We start from the raw sequence: 15,951 nt of genomic DNA on the forward strand, positions 1-15,951 counted from the left end.
CCCCTCCTCCTTCTTCTTCTCCTCCCCACTTTGTCCTGGGGGAGGCAGGCATGGGCACCACTGAGCTAAATCCCTAGCGCTTGAAATTAGTAGACTTTGAGTAAAGCAGATAACCCTTTATGATATGAGTGGGCCTCATCCAAACAATCAAAGGTCTTTCTGTGTAGTGAAGATTAACCTCCTTAAGCAAGAAGGAATTTCTACCGGCAGAGACCTTTGGATTCTTCTTTTTCTTGCCAGCAGGCCTATTCTGCTGATTCTGGTCTTGTCCAGCCTTCACAATTGCATGAGCCAGTTCCTTCAGAGTTTAGATTTTTCAGGCATCAGCAATCCACCAGAAGCAGCAGCAGACAGCAAGGTGGCAGGACAATGGCAGAGGCTTTGAATAAACTCTACCTCACCAAGAACAGGCTCACCTTGCACAAGAAATATGTCAAGAGCATCCCCAAGGACTTTCTGCAGATGGCCATCAAGGTGCAGTCACCCATATTCAATGGCAAAGTCCCACACCAGTACCATTTCTTCTATTTTTGGAAGGTGGGCCACTCCATCCAGCAGCCCAACATCAAGGTAGATGGCTTCTCTGAGCACTGATGGGATGACCAACGGAAGTCAAGATTTCAGAGGCCAGAAGAGTGATGGGCAAAGGCCAGGATGGAATTGGGAGCCAGGCAGAGAAAACCCTGGATGACTTCACTGCAGAGTACACCAAGTCCAACAGAAGCACATGCAAGGGCTACATGGATAAGATAGAGGAGAGCCAGATGCACCTGTCCAAGAAGATGCTAGACCTGGATGATCTATAGCTAGACATGATCGACTGCTGGTCCCACCCAGAATACTTAGGAACAGGGAGAAGCTGGGCTTCTAGCCTGAGTACGGTGCCAGACAGCTCAAGGGCTTCAGCCTTTTTGTGGAGGATAAAGAAGCCCTGAAGGAGCAGCTCCCAGGGGTCAAGAGTGAAGGAAAAGGCTGGGGATTTGTCTCAGAGGTGCTGTTGCCTGCCTTTCAAGTGCAAGGACCCGAGTTCAATCCCCGGTACCAAAAAAAAAAAAGAATGTCCACATACAAACAAACAAACAAGAGTGAGGGAAAGAGGACAGGTGATGAGGTGGATGGAACAGATAAAGTGGCCAAAAGGAAATCTAAGAAAGAAAAGGACAAGGACAGTAAGCTGGAAAAGGCCCTTAAGGCCTGGAACAATCTGATCTGGAACATTAAGGATGAGCTAAAGAAAGCATATTCCATGAAGGGCCTGAAAGAGCTGCTCATCTTCAGCAAGAGGCAAGTGTCACACAGGGAGTTGGTGATCTTGGACCAAGTTGCCCACAGCATAGCATTTGGGGCCTTCCTTTCCTGTGAGGAGTGTTAAGGCCAGCTGGTCAAGAGTGATACTTACTACTGCACCGGCGATGTCACTGCCTGCACCAAGTGCATGCTCAAGACACAGACACCCAAGTGAAAGGATTAGGTGACCCCAAAGGAATTCCAAGAAATCTCTTACCTGAAGAAATTGAAGGTCAAAAAGAGAAGATCAAATATTCCCCATGAGACCAGCACCCCCATGTCTGTGGCACCCCACCCTCCTTGGCCTTGATGCCAGCTGCTGTGAACTTCTCTGCCCCAGGAGATAAGCCCCTGCCCAACATGAATATACTTCTCTTGGGAAACTCTACCAGAAAGAGGATGATGTGAAGGCCACAGTCCAGAAGCTAGGGGGCAAGCCAACGAGACCTCCCTGTACATCAACACTAAGAAGGAGGTAGAAAAGGTGAGTAAGAAGATGGAGGAAGTACAGAAGCCAACATCCATATTGTGTTTGAAGATTTACTCCAGGATGTCTAAACTTCAACCATGGCCCTGCAGGAGCTGTTCTTAGTGCACATCTTGGCCCCTTGGAGGGCAGAGGTGAAGAAGGAAGAGCCTGTTGAAGTAGAGGCCCCAAAGGGGAAGTTGGGGGCTGTGCTCCCCAAGAAGAGCGAGGTACCACCATGGAATATGATATCAAGCCTGAAAAGAGAACTCTTGAAGGAGGAGCAGCTGTGGATCCTGACTATGGTCTATAACATTCAGTGCACGACATGGAGAAGGGCAGGAAGGTCCCAGCACAACCCTTGGCCTGGTGGACATCATGAAGGGGACCAAGTCCTACTATGAGCTGCAGCTTCTAGAGAATGACAAGGAGAGTCGGTACTGGATATTCAGGCCCTGGAGCTGTGTGGGCACTGCTATTGGTAGCATTAAACTGTAACAGATCCTGTCCAAGGAGGATGCTACTAAGCATTTTATGATATTATATCAAGAAAAAAAAATGAATGCCTGAAACTCCAAAAACTTCACAAAGTATCCCAAAAAGCTCTACCCTCTGGAGACTAACTATGACCAGAATGAAGAAGGAGGGAAGAAACTGACAGTAAACCAAATCCAAGCTCCCCAAGCTAGCACAGGAGCTCATTAGGATGATCTTGGATGTGAAAAGTGTGAAGAAAGCCATGGTGGAGTAGATCAACCTTCAGAAGATGCCTTTGGGGAAGCTAAGTAAAAGAGATCCAGGCCACGTACACTATCCTCAGTAAGGTCCATCGGGCACTGTCCCAAGGCAGCACAACTTCCAGACCTTGGATCTCTCAAACTGCTGCTACACCCTGATCCCCCATGATTTTGGGATGAAGAGGCCACGCTGCTGTACAAAGCAGATAGTGTTCAAGCCAAGGTGGAAATGCTGGACAATCTCCTACAGCCTGCCGAGGGGTGAGTCTGATGACAGCAGAAAGGACCCTGTCGATATCAAATATGAGAAGCTCAAAACTGACAGTAATATAATTGACAAAGATTCTGAAGAAGCCAACATCATCAGGAAGTATGTGAAAAACTCTCACACAACCACACACAGTGCATATGACTTTAAGATAGTGTGGGAAGGAGAAGCCAGCACTACAAGCCCTTCAAGAGGTTCTACAACTGAAAGCTGCTGTGGCGTGGGTCCAGGACCACCAACTTTGCTGGCATCCTGTCCCCAGGGCCTATGGATAGCCCCACCTGAAGAGCCTGTGACAGGCCACACGTTTGGGAAAGGCACCTATTTCACTGACATGGTCTCCAAGAGCACCATCTACTTGACACACATCACAGGGAGACTTGATGGGCTTAATCCTGTTGGGAAAAGTTGCCCTTGGAAATATGTAAAACTGAAGCAGCTTCACACAGCAGCAAGTTGCCCAAGGGCAAGCACAGTGTCAAAGGTTTGGGAAAAATGACCCCTGACCCCTTGACTGGTATTACTCTGCAGGGGTCACGGTTCTCCTGGGCCTGGAGATCTCATCAGGTGTTAATGACACCTTCCTGCTGAACAACGAGTCTGTCTGTGGTCTACAACATTGCTGAAACTCAAATTCAATTCTAGCACATCCCTGTGGTGAACTGTGAGATGTGATCCTCGAGCATGGACTCCTGCATAACCCTCCACTGGGTTGCTAATGACAATTACCTTTACTCCGCCTCCGTAGAGAGAGTTCTGTACCAACAGGTTTAAAGGTTCTTCCCAAATTTGCATATCCTCAGTTTTGTGCTGCAGTTGATGGTGCGGAGGTTGTTTTGGGGTTTTATTCTGCCAGGTACAGCTCTGGTAGACACAGCTGACAAGGAAGAGTTGGGAAGAGGTTTCTGTTCACCTAGTCTAGTCCTGTGGAAAAGCGGATGCGTGTTACAACGTCTGCCTTCCTGGTTTCCCCAGGGAAGGAAAAAATGTGCTTCAACCCTTTCCTAAGTGTTCACTTTTAGTTTTGATTTTGGCAAAATGTTAAGCATTTATTTTGAGCTAAAAAATAAAAACTAATATCATGCTTGTAAAATTTCAGCTTTTTATCAAATTTTGGAATGTACACATAATAAGATATCTTGGGGATGGGACCCAAGTCTCAACACAAAATTAAGTTTTAGGTTTTATATTCACATTATACACATAGCCTGAAGGTAATTTTATACAATATTTTATTTAATTTTTAATTTAAAAATTTAAATCAAAACCGGGTCCTCATACATTTTAGACAAGTGCTCTACCACTGAACTCCCCAATCCTTTTTTACATTTCTTATTTTCAGACAAGATCTCACTAATTTGCTAAATTGTGCAGGTTAACCTTGAACTTTTGATCCTCCTGCATTACCATCCAAGTAGCTGAGGTTATACAATATTTTACCATCATATGTGGTTATACAATATTTTATACAACTTTATACATGAATACATATATATATGTACATATATAACTTTGTATATGTAATACATTTTGTGGTGTGAAATTTCCATTTGTGGTGTCATGTCAGAGCTCAAAAAGTTTTGGATTTTGGAGCATTTAGATTTCAGATATTTGGATTGCAGGTGATTAACCTGTACACACACACACCCTGTTGGTTCTGTTTTTATGGAGAACACTAATTGCCCCATAAATGCTCATCTCCCAATCATCCTCACCACAGACCCTCTAGGTTTAACGAAGTCTTATGATATCCTGCACACACATTCAGTTTGTGGCCAATGGTGGGCTTTTCTGCCACCTAGCCCAGTGTTGTATAAAGGATAGACACAAGAGTAGATTTCCTGTGCTGATGGAGAGCATACACAACTCCTCCTGTTGAGGCCAGACCAGCTGACTGGAAATCCTGGCTTTAGCACTCAGACTGCTTCAAAGTTATTTCCACACAGAAGCAGTAAGACATTGTACTTACTGAATCTTGATTACAGACATGATTAGTACATTATATTCATTTTGGTTTTGGTGCTGGGGATGAAACCCAGAACTTTGTCCATGGTAGGCAAAGTCTCCATCACTGAACTACACCCCCAGGCCTTGCACTATAATTTTAAAAGAAAATCCATGTATGTGGTAAAAGTAAAATTTAAACATTGAAAATCAGTACCAAGTAAAAAAGGAAAATTCTAGTGAAAACAGTTCAGAAGTCAAAGGAAGCCCAGGCCCCATCCTTTCTTATGTTTTGTTGCTTAGATTTCCTCAAAAAAGAAATAACAGAGTGATAAAAATTGTAGTCTATTTCAAACATTGTTATAAATGGAATGCTTTTTGCACCCCAATAAAAAGAACCACACACTTTTAGATGCCAACAATGAGAGAATTTGAAACTTTAACAAAGATGTGAATTATGAAACACTATGTATATTTTTTTTCTGTTAGACACTTTAATCCTTCTTGATTCCAAAGCCTGTCCACTCTTACTGTGCTGTCAACAGTTCTCAAAGCTTCTGCACAGCACCAGCTCTCCGCATTTCCTGCCTGTAGCTTCACGCAGAAACTCCCCAGAGACCTGGCCACCTTTTCCTGCTGTCAGCAACTTAATAAAATGTGACAGTGTGTACAATATGCACTTGTCTAAGACGCTTTGTTCTTTCTTTTTTTTTTTTTTTTTTTTTTTTTTTTTTTTTTTTTTTTTTTTTTTTTTGGCACCAGGGATCGAACTCAGGACCTTGCACTTGTGAGACAAGCAGTGACACCACTGAGCTAAATCCCCAGCCCAGATGCTTTATTTTTTATTAATGAATATTTTTCTAGAACTTTTCCTATGAATTTCATAACTGTATAGGTACACATGTAGTTTTACACACAGTTACATCTACATACAGTTAATATTCTAATAAATGCAATTATATGTATTTTTATTCCTTACTGGAAAATACTTGACATACAAGGAGAAACAGGTATAATATGTAGGTATGAACAGTAAGGCACAATAACAAACAATTCTGTAAGCAGCAAGCCAGAGGAAGAACGGAGTCCTATACCTGAAGCCCCTGCATGTTCACCTGATAAGGTACTGTTTTGCCTCCTCCCCTAACGCCCCCTTTCCAAGATCCTGAATTTGGTGTATATTGCTTCATTACTTTTCTTTTGAGTTTTATCATGCACTGTAGGTACTGTATTCCTAAAGAAATTTTGTTCTTGCCTAGGACAGTTTTTCCTTCCAAAAAAGTTTAATCTTTTACTTGATGTCTCCCTTTTACTTGATGCAACATGAATGGTACTTTAAAATTTTAAATTTGTTAAGTGTGAACACATTGTGGGGATTTTTAGTGCACATTAGTAATATAGAATAGTGGGATTGGTTTGGTATATTGGTATATGTATATAACATATTTTAATTTCTATTACACCCCTTCTTTTCTACCCTTTCCTACAACCTTCTTCCCCATCTCTAAAAGTCTACCTTCTAGTTTCCTTTATTTATTTTTTTCAGATTGCTCATATAAGAGAAACCATACAATATTTAACTTTCTGAGTCTGGCTTATTTTGCTTAACTTGATGGTCTCCAGTTCTATTTTCCTGCAAATGACATGATTTCACTCTTCTTCGTGGCTAATATTCTACTATGTATACATACCACATTTTCTTTATTCATTCATCTATTGGTGGGCACCTAGGCTGTTTCCACAGCTTAACTATTATGAACTGCACTGTGTGAGTATGATATATCACTATAGTATGCTGTCTTTAATTCTTTCAGGAATAGAACAAGGAGTGATATAGCTGGATCAAATGCTATTTCTATTTTTAAGCTTTTGAGGAATCTCCATCCTGATTTCCACAGCAGTTTTACTAGTTTATAGTCCTACCAACCACATTGGAAGGTCTCCTCAAATTGCCTAAGCTGGCCTCAAACACACAATCCTCCTGCCTCAGGCTCCTGATGCTAGGATTAGAGACATGCACCACCACACCCAGCTGTTTACAGATTTTTGTTATGGCATGCTTGTCTTTGCCTTCTGGTATACACTGGAGGTTTTCTCAAGGGAAGATTCCAGGGATGGCCTTAACCATGTTGTAGAGTGGGTACGTCATCCCATTTACCAGATGATGCCAAAATGCTTCTCCAAATGCTCTACTTGTCCTCTCCTTTTCTTCACCAGAAGAGCATAAGTAGAGCTTCTGTTGTTCCACATCCTCGGAAAGACTTGATACACTTGTACTTTAAAAGTATTGCCTACCTGATGGTGTGAAACGAGAGTTCACTTAGATTTCAGTTGCACTGCCTTCCTTCCCAGTGAGCTGAGTGTCTTTCCCACTCTTTCTGGCTCTCTGGGCTTACTCTTCCATGAAGTGGCTGTTGGTGCCTCTCCCTTTTAAAATATTTTGTTAAACTAACGCTTTTTATTTAGGTTTTCTTGGGGGGAGTGCCTGGGATTGAATTTGGGACCTTGCACTTGCAAGGCAGGGGATGGCACCACTAAATTAAATCCCTGGCCCTATTTAGATTATTTATACTAAAATTTACCTATTTTCTTTAAATTTTAATTTAACACTTAAATTGTAATATACGCTTTAATCCAACAGTGAACATAGAATTATGTTAATTTATCATTTAAAAATACATATAAATTTAATGTCATTTAAATATTTATTTATTTATGTTACAGTACTGGGAATTGAACTCAGGGCCTTCACATTGAGCTACATCCCTTACCCTTTTTAATTTTTTTTACTTTTTGGAATAAGTCTCACTAAGTTGTCTAGGGTAAGCTCAAACTTGCAATCTTCCTGCCTCATCCTCCCAGAGTGCTGGGATTATAGGTGTGACCACCATGTGTAACTAAATATATCATATATTTTAAATTTTGTTGAACTTACACCCGTGTCATGAAGATGGTCATATAATCTGTGAACAATGGTATTACTTTTTCATCTTTGTAGTTCTGGTTGTTACGTTGCACAAGCTAGAATCTCATCACAATACTAATTATTATTTCCTAACAAGGGCATCTTTAATCTAAAGAGATTTTAAAGAAAATATTTCCTGACCCAGCCACCATCGCTCAAGTGCCAGGAGGTAGCCTGGGCCCTGATCCACCGCAGGAAGGAGAGCCACGCCTGCTCCCGACCCAGCCGCCATCTTTCCAGTGCCAGGAAGGTAGCCACGCACCCCTGAACCCCCATAAGCCCCCACACACACATGCACTCTCAGACCTCCTCACTGTGCCAGTCTTTGGACCCACTCTGCAGAGGCAGAGGTGGTCATCAAGGGTATTTTTCTGAGTTCCCAACTTTGAACATCTTTAAAGAAAGGGCATGGGAAACCTGTAATAGAACGTTGTGGAGTTCAACCATTCAGAAGGTTGGGGAACTCAATCTGGGCCTTGCAGCCCGAGGTCAGTCAGCGTCATGGGGTTCAGCCATCAGCTAACTGAGACCAGGGGACTTGCATCCTCGCTCTGTCTGAGCCATTAAATGGTAAATACACTATATTGAAATTTTGTTCACTGCAGACATGTTCTGGACTGCTTCTTGATTTCAATTTAATTCAAATGATTTAAGGGTGACAGACTAGTGACTACCACAGGTGGTCAGTCTCCAAGTTGTGCTTGATCTTACTGTGTTGTTGATTGTATCAGTTGGGATAAAGCATTGCAGTTGATTTGATGAGCTGTTTTCTCTGATGTTATGAAGATGAGAATGTCTGTGGGTCGTTAGAGATACAGAAGCTAGGGCTCAACTATATCAGGAAGATTTGGGTGATAATCCAGAGATTAAACCAAGGACAGTCAGACAACAAAAATAAAAATGAGAAAACACTTAAGCAAGACACAAGAACAGACTTCCAGTTCACCAATGGCAAACAGAAGGGCAAATTAGGATGAAAAGGCCAATAGTGAACCACCAGGACACCCTGAACTCAAAGCACAGGAAGTAACAAAACAGATCAATCAAGCTCTAGAAAAATTCAAAACAGAAATAATTTCCCAGATAACCATAGAGATAGTGAGCAAAATGGAAGTTGTGATTCGAGACTCTAGAGCAGAAACTGACAAAAAAATAGATGAGCTCAGGACCATGATAGAAGCCATGAAGGCCCAGCATAAGAAAGAAATGGAAAAAATAAATGCCCAACATAAGAAAGAAATGGAATCCATAAAACAGATTCAAACAGATATCCAGGAGATTAAACACTCTATTGAAAGTGTACGCAACAGAATAAAAGAATGCGAAGATAGGCTCTCAGATATAGAAGATAAGATTGCAGTCAGTGACCATGAAAAGAGAGGTCTCTTAAAAACAGTAAGAGATCATGAGAAATCGATCCAACAACTCCTAGATGATGCAAAGAAGAATAACATAAGACTGATAGGAATCCATGAAGTAGCAGGAGAAAATACAAATGACTTAAAAAAGCTGTTTGCAGAATTAATGACAGAAAACTTCCCAAACAGAGGGGAAGAATTTGACATTCAGATAACTGAGGCATATAGGACCCCAACTAGCTACAATCAAAAAAAATATACACCTAGATATATAATAATCAAGATCCCACAAATCCAACAGAAGAACAAAATACTACAAGCGGTAAGAGAAAAGAAACAAATCACATACAAAGGAAAGCCCATCAGAATCACAGCAGACTTTTCAACACAAACCCTTGGGGCAAGGAGAGCCTGGAATGAGATATTTCAAGTACTAAAAGAGAACAACCTCCAACCTAGACTGATGTATCCAGCAAAACTCTCTTTCAAAATGAAGGGGGAAATAAGACACTTCCACGACAAAGAACACCTGAGAAACTACATGAATACCAAACCAGCACTACAAGCAATTCTAAACAAGATCCTAGAAAAAGACAATGAAGGCAGCAACACCATGAGGCCCAACAGAGCAAATCAAATAGGCAAGGCAAGAAATTAAAAGGAGAAGGTGAAAAAGTAAAAAGAGTCAACAAAAGGCCAATAACATGTCAATAATAAGTCAGTACATATCAGTTATAACCAGCAATGTCAATGGCCTCAACTCACCAATCAAGAGAAATAGACTGGCAAAATGGAATAAGAAGCAAAATCCAACAATATGTTATATACAAGAAACACACTTAGTGCAAAAAGAAGCCCATAGACTGAAAGTGAAAAGATAGAAAACAATTCTCCATGTGACAGGAGCCCAGAAAAAAACAGGGGTAGCAATCTTATATGCAGACAAAGTAAAGTTCAAACCAAAACTGATTCTAGTATTATTGATGTAGGACGGTACTGTTTCATACCTCTATGAATGTAAAATATCTTGTACCTGCTTTATGATACATAGTAGGGACCGTGCTTTATCAGAGCTACATTTAATGATGTTACTCTAGAATGTTCTCTTTCCAGATGATAATTAAGATGCTAATAAAAAAAATGGTCCCAGGTACCACAATAGCAACAGAACTTTGCTGTTTTCTGGGTATTGTTCTTTTCTTTGTTTTTTGTTTGTTTTGTTTTGTTTTGTTTTGTTTTTAATGGAATGTGCTGAATGTCTATAATTTTGTTCAGATGACTTCAGAACCTGGAAAAGCTGTTGCTGCTATCGATGCATAACATACTATTATTAGTCTTTTTATATAAATATAAATACATATATACATATACATAAAATGAATTTTGGGAAACTTTAATGGTGCTGCCAACTTTGGAAGAAGTCATCCCAATTTATTGTGTTGAGTTGGCATTGTACAGAAATGGACAGCCATATTGGTCTAGAAATGTTAATTTTTTATTTTTTTTCCATGTGTACAGGGGTAACACATCGTACTAAATATGTAAGGTCATATCTAAGTGGGTTTGATTACAGAAACTAATAAAGTATTCTCTAAATAATGAAAAAAAGAATAAGATAAGACTATGAGAGCAAGAAGCAATTTAAATATGTTCAGGGACCATTTTCATCGCCAGAATTAAGGATTATTTTAATGTTACATCATTGCCTTTTCTCTTTTACTTTCCTTTTTAGTTTTATTTTAGGATTCCCTATTTTTAATGTTCATACAGAGATTTCTTTAACTGAAATACCGAATAGTTTCTTTGGTGTGAAAAACTATAATAGTACACAGGATCCTAATGAGATAATTAATAATGTGAAATAGGAAGTAAAGGGCTAAAGGTGTAGGGAAAGTGGGAAGGGTGGGGGAAAGGTAATAAGGGAGAGGAAAAAAATATGAGAAACTGAAAAAATGGAAATAAAGTGTTTGTAAATGGGGAGGGGAGGAGGGGGTGAAGGGAGGGCAGGGACAAGAGGAAAAAATGAGAATCAAGACCTATTATGTAAATGGCTTCTCGGCCTTTTGGCTAAGACCTATTATGTAAAGGTACAGAAACCCAATGATGAATGTAACTTTATTGTATACCTAGATTGTACCAATGAACTCAATAAAAAGAAAAAAATATGAAAGTCAAGAAAATATTTCCTGCTTTCCCCATGAAGAATTATGCTTGTACCAGGCATGGAGGCAAATTCCTATAATCCCACCTAGTTAGGAGGCTAAGGCAGGAGGATCACAAACTCAGGCTTAGCCTAGGGAACTTAGGAAGAACTTGCCCCCCCACAAAAAAGTAAAAAATTAAAAGGGTTGAGAATGTAGCTTAGCAGTCCTTGGTTCAATCCCCAGTACAATCACCACCATGACCAAAATTAATTAATTAAAAAACTTGCGCGGGCATTTTGTAGATGTCTTTTATCAGGTATCTGGTTGAAGTTTTCTTCTATTCTTTCTTGCTTGGACATTTTCGTACTTATTTTTTGTTTTATAATTATAAAATATTGCTGCATACATGAAATGATGTCATTGCAACTATGATGATCATATGGTATTTTTCTCCTTTAATAAACGATGTTGATGTAAAAATAATTACACTTGTTTGTTAAACTACATTCTTATTCTTGTGATAAATCCATCACACACACACACACACACACACACACACACGCACACAGCTACTGGCTGAGTCCAGTTCTACTAATACCCTCAAAGTGAGAATCACTTTAAGTGATCCTCTTAAAGGCTTAGGCTTTTCTTTCTTTCTTGCCAGTTCAAATTGGCCTCAAACTCATGTAGCCCAGGCTGGCCTTGAACTTGAAGCAAGTATTGAGATTACAGGTGTGGGCCACTACACGTGGCAAAGCCAGTTTTTCTAACAGTAGGACACACATAGTTGTAATTTAGTAGGATTGCCCTTTGACTTACCCATTCAACCACACTTTCAGAATCAGAATTTTACATTTTTATCATAATTAGATATGTTTTTCACCTGGAGTCATTCTTTTTCAATTTTTTTTGTTTTTGAGACAGGGTCTCACTACATAGTTGAGACTGACCTGGAACTCAGTATGTAGCCCAGGCTGGTCTCGAACTCACAGAGATCCTCCTGCCTCAGCCTCCCGAGTGCTGGGATTACAGGCATGCACCACCATGCCCGGCCTCTTTTTCAATTTTTGCTCTCAAAATCTACACATTTTATACCTTTTATAAACTTGGAGATTTCTTGAACATTTTCTTTTAAATATGATTTCCAGTAGACTCCACTGTGTTTTGGTACATTTTTAAAAACCAAAATCCCTGTTCTCTGACTTCTTTTTCATACCATCTTTCTCTTTTCAATAAGAATATTGCTTAGAATTATCTTCTTTTTCCTGTATTGTCTATTTTGTAGGGGCTAGTTAGTTCATTCTAAAGCTTGGACTAGTTTACACATGTCTAATGTGTTTTGTATTTAAAGTGCAATTAGTTACTACTAATTATTGGCATGGGTTATCTCAGCAATTATTAGTTTTCAGTTTTCCTAAGGGAGATTCCAACCCTCAGAAGAGCAAACTATTAGCCGTCCAGATCCCTTATCGCCTTCTTCCTTTGCTCTTGCATAATAATATTTATAAGTACAAACATGGCAGCTCAGTAGGGCTACACTTCTGAGTGTTTTGCAGCAAGATGTGACAAGGTGATCAATGAAATTATGAGAAGAAAAGGATGTTTGTCATCTTCAAGTATTGGTCTTAAGACACTGGACATAGTTCTTTGCCTTGCCTGCAGCTGTGAGTCCTACGTGACAATGATCTTGCTTCACCAGCACACGTGATGCAACAAGATGGAGGGAAACTGGGACTCAAGCAGGACTCCTCACTGCTCTGGACCACAAAAACAGAAACTGCCCAAAAGTCTCTGTACCACTGAGTCTGTGATGGCCACTTAGGCTTCACCCCAATGGATTTTACCCTTCAGGCCTCCTCCATCTCTGATTACACATGGCTGAGAATTCTCAGGGGATAAACCCCCCACATCAACACCCCATCTACACCAAGCAAAGCCTGAGTTGAGAGTCTATACCCACTTTCTCTGCATCTGAGTTTTTTTCCTGAACTTGATTTTTTTCCCCCTTCTAAGACTAAGACTTCTAAAACTATTCCCAGGAGATAAAATGTGGTGGACTGCTTGACTCTGGGTTTTCTCTCCCCCTGCAGCCTCCTCGGTGGTCTTCAGTGAATAAACAGACTTTTAATGTGGGTACATTACCTAAATTTTAAAACCAAAGTTTGCTATAATAACTTCATAAAATAGTTAAGTCAGCACTGTGCTCTTTTCCGACTTGGTTTTAGAGAGTTGTTATAGGAAATATTTTCCAGACTGTGCTTTGTACCAAAAAAAATGTAGGGCATGTTGACTGATGGTGACAGGTTGGAATCCAGGAGATAATGAGAGAATGAACTGGGTGTTCATTTTACTGATTTTTAAAAATAGTAGAAAACCATCTTTTACCTCAATGAGATTATGTCACAGAAAGTGGTAAAAAATAGAAATGCAAATATTTCCATAAGCAGATAAGGCTCAAAAAATTCCCCTGGCCTGGTGCTATCCCTGCATCCATTTGCTTTTTGCTTCCTTGCTTGTGTGTGCCAGAAAGCAGAGCAGTGCAGGGCTGAGCTATCCTGCACATAGGTGAGCAGGAGAATCCACATGAATGCTGGTCACTCGTTTTCATCATTTCTTCCTCTATCCCTCCTGTGGGGACTTAGATGGAAGGAAAAGAAAACTTTGACATTTACTGATATAAAACATCTTGTGAGGGCGGCCCACCCCTTTGACCCAGTGTGCCAGAGGAGTCCAGCAGCACGGACACCAACACAGCACTGTTCGTGCCCCCCCACCCCCATGAATTAGAGAAAGGGCCTCTCTGAGGCTCCTAGATGAAAATTGAAGCCCACTGGAAAAAAAAGAAAATCTGCAATAAAGGCACACCAGGCCACCATAGTTGGTAAATTGGAGGGACCAGCACCTCACATCAGAACCTGCTCTAACTTCAGGGGAAAGACAGCTGGAACCTGAAATAGATCCTTGATGAGTTCAACCCAGCAGGAGGTCAAAGATCTCAACTTGGGCCTTACAGCCCAAAATCAGCCTGAACCTCAGGGGACAGCTGCTGGCTTGCTGAGACTAACTAACTTAGACCTGCACACTCCTGCCCACTCTGTCTATTGTGTCAACAGAGGAATATCCCAAAGGAGGCCCTCTATTTCTATTTCTATTTTTTATTTTCAAAGAATATTTTTCTCTTATCTTTAATCATTTAAAATTTTTATCTTTTTCTTTTCTCAAAATTTAAAAAAAAAATCCTTTTATCTTCTTTATCTCTCACTCTCTCTTTCCCACCTTGATCTCCATTCCTCTCCCTTTTTGCTCCTGTCCCTATCCTAATTCAAATTTATTTTCTTTCTTTTCCTTTTCTTCTCTTTTTCCTTCTCTCAATTGCTATTAGTTTTAAAAGAAAGTGATGAGTCTCTAGCCTCCCTATTGCTGTTAGTTTGTTCTGTTCTTAGGTATATTTTGTTCTATCTTCTCCTCTTCTCTTCAACAGCTCCCTTGAGTTTGTGTGATCTTCCTGTGTCCTCTGACCTCACTTCTAAACTTCTTTTGCCTTATCTATCTCTACCTCCCCAACTCCTTCTAAATCCCTATCCTGAAGGGTAAAATTGCTATATTGATGAGTTTACTCACTATAAACATATTTTGGGCTGGTCCTTGATTTTTATTTAACTCACATGGTTAAAGGTGATAGATTAAGAACTACCACAAATTGTCATTTTCTAAGCTGTGCTTGATGCTACTGTGTTGCTGATTGTATCATTTGTGCTAAGGTGTTGTGATTGATCTAATCAGTTGTCCTCCCTGGTTTAATGAAAATGAGACTGCCTCAAAGGCATTATAGACTCAAAACCTAAAGACCATTTATATCTGGAAGAGCAAAGTATTAACCCAGGAATTAAACCAAGGACAGTACCAAAAAGAAAAAGAGAAATGAGAAGACATTTAAACAAGGCACAAACACAGACTTCCACCCTACCAAAGGTAAACTCTGCGGGAAATGAGGTGGAAAAGTCTGATAGTCAACCATCTGGACACCTTGAACCAATAGCACAGGAAGTAAAAAAACAGATAAATGAGGTGATAGAAAAAATTCAAAACAGAAACAATTTCCCAGATAACCACAGTGATGGTGAGAATGAAAGACATGATTAGAGACTGTAGAACAGAAACAGATTAAGATAATAGATGAGCTCAGGACCATGGAAACCATGAATATCCAGCATAGGAAAGAAATGGAAATCTTGAATGCCCAACATAGGAGAGAAATGGAATCCATGAAACAGATTCAAACAGATATCCAGGACATTAAAAATGCTATAAAAAGCAGTCACAGCAGGATGAATGAATGTGCAGATAGAATTTCAGCTATAGAAGATAGGATTGTGGTCAGGGACCATGAAAAGAGAGATCTCTTAAAAACAGTAAGGGACCATGAGAAATCAATCCAACAACTATTAGATGATGCAAAGAAGAATAATATAAGACTGATAGGAATCCATGAAGTAGCAGGAGGAAGTTCAAATGACATAAAAAAAAAAACTGTTCACAGAATTAATGACAGAAAACTTCCCAAACAGAGGGGAAGAATTTGACATACAGATAAGTGAGGCATATGCGACACTCCAACTAGCCATGATAAAAATAAATTTACACCTAGACATATAATAATCAAGATCCTGGAAATCCAACAGAAGAACAAAATACTGCAAGCAGTTAGAGAAAAGAAACAAATCACATGCAAAGGAAAGCCCATCAGAATCACAGAAGACTTTTCAACACAACCCCTCAAGT

General features: G+C 40.0%; 1 pseudogene; it reads left to right on the forward strand.

Annotated features, from left to right (window-relative positions):
- Nucleotides 1-259: 259 nt before the first annotated feature.
- On the forward strand, nt 260-3,493 carry LOC104855866 (annotated as a pseudogene).
- The last annotated feature ends 12,458 nt before the right edge of the window (nt 3,494-15,951 follow it).

Source organism: Fukomys damarensis, unplaced genomic scaffold (assembly GCF_012274545.1).
Source record: "Fukomys damarensis isolate Sample0158 unplaced genomic scaffold, DMR_v1.0_HiC HiC_scaffold_13, whole genome shotgun sequence".
NCBI lineage: Eukaryota > Metazoa > Chordata > Mammalia > Rodentia > Bathyergidae > Fukomys > Fukomys damarensis.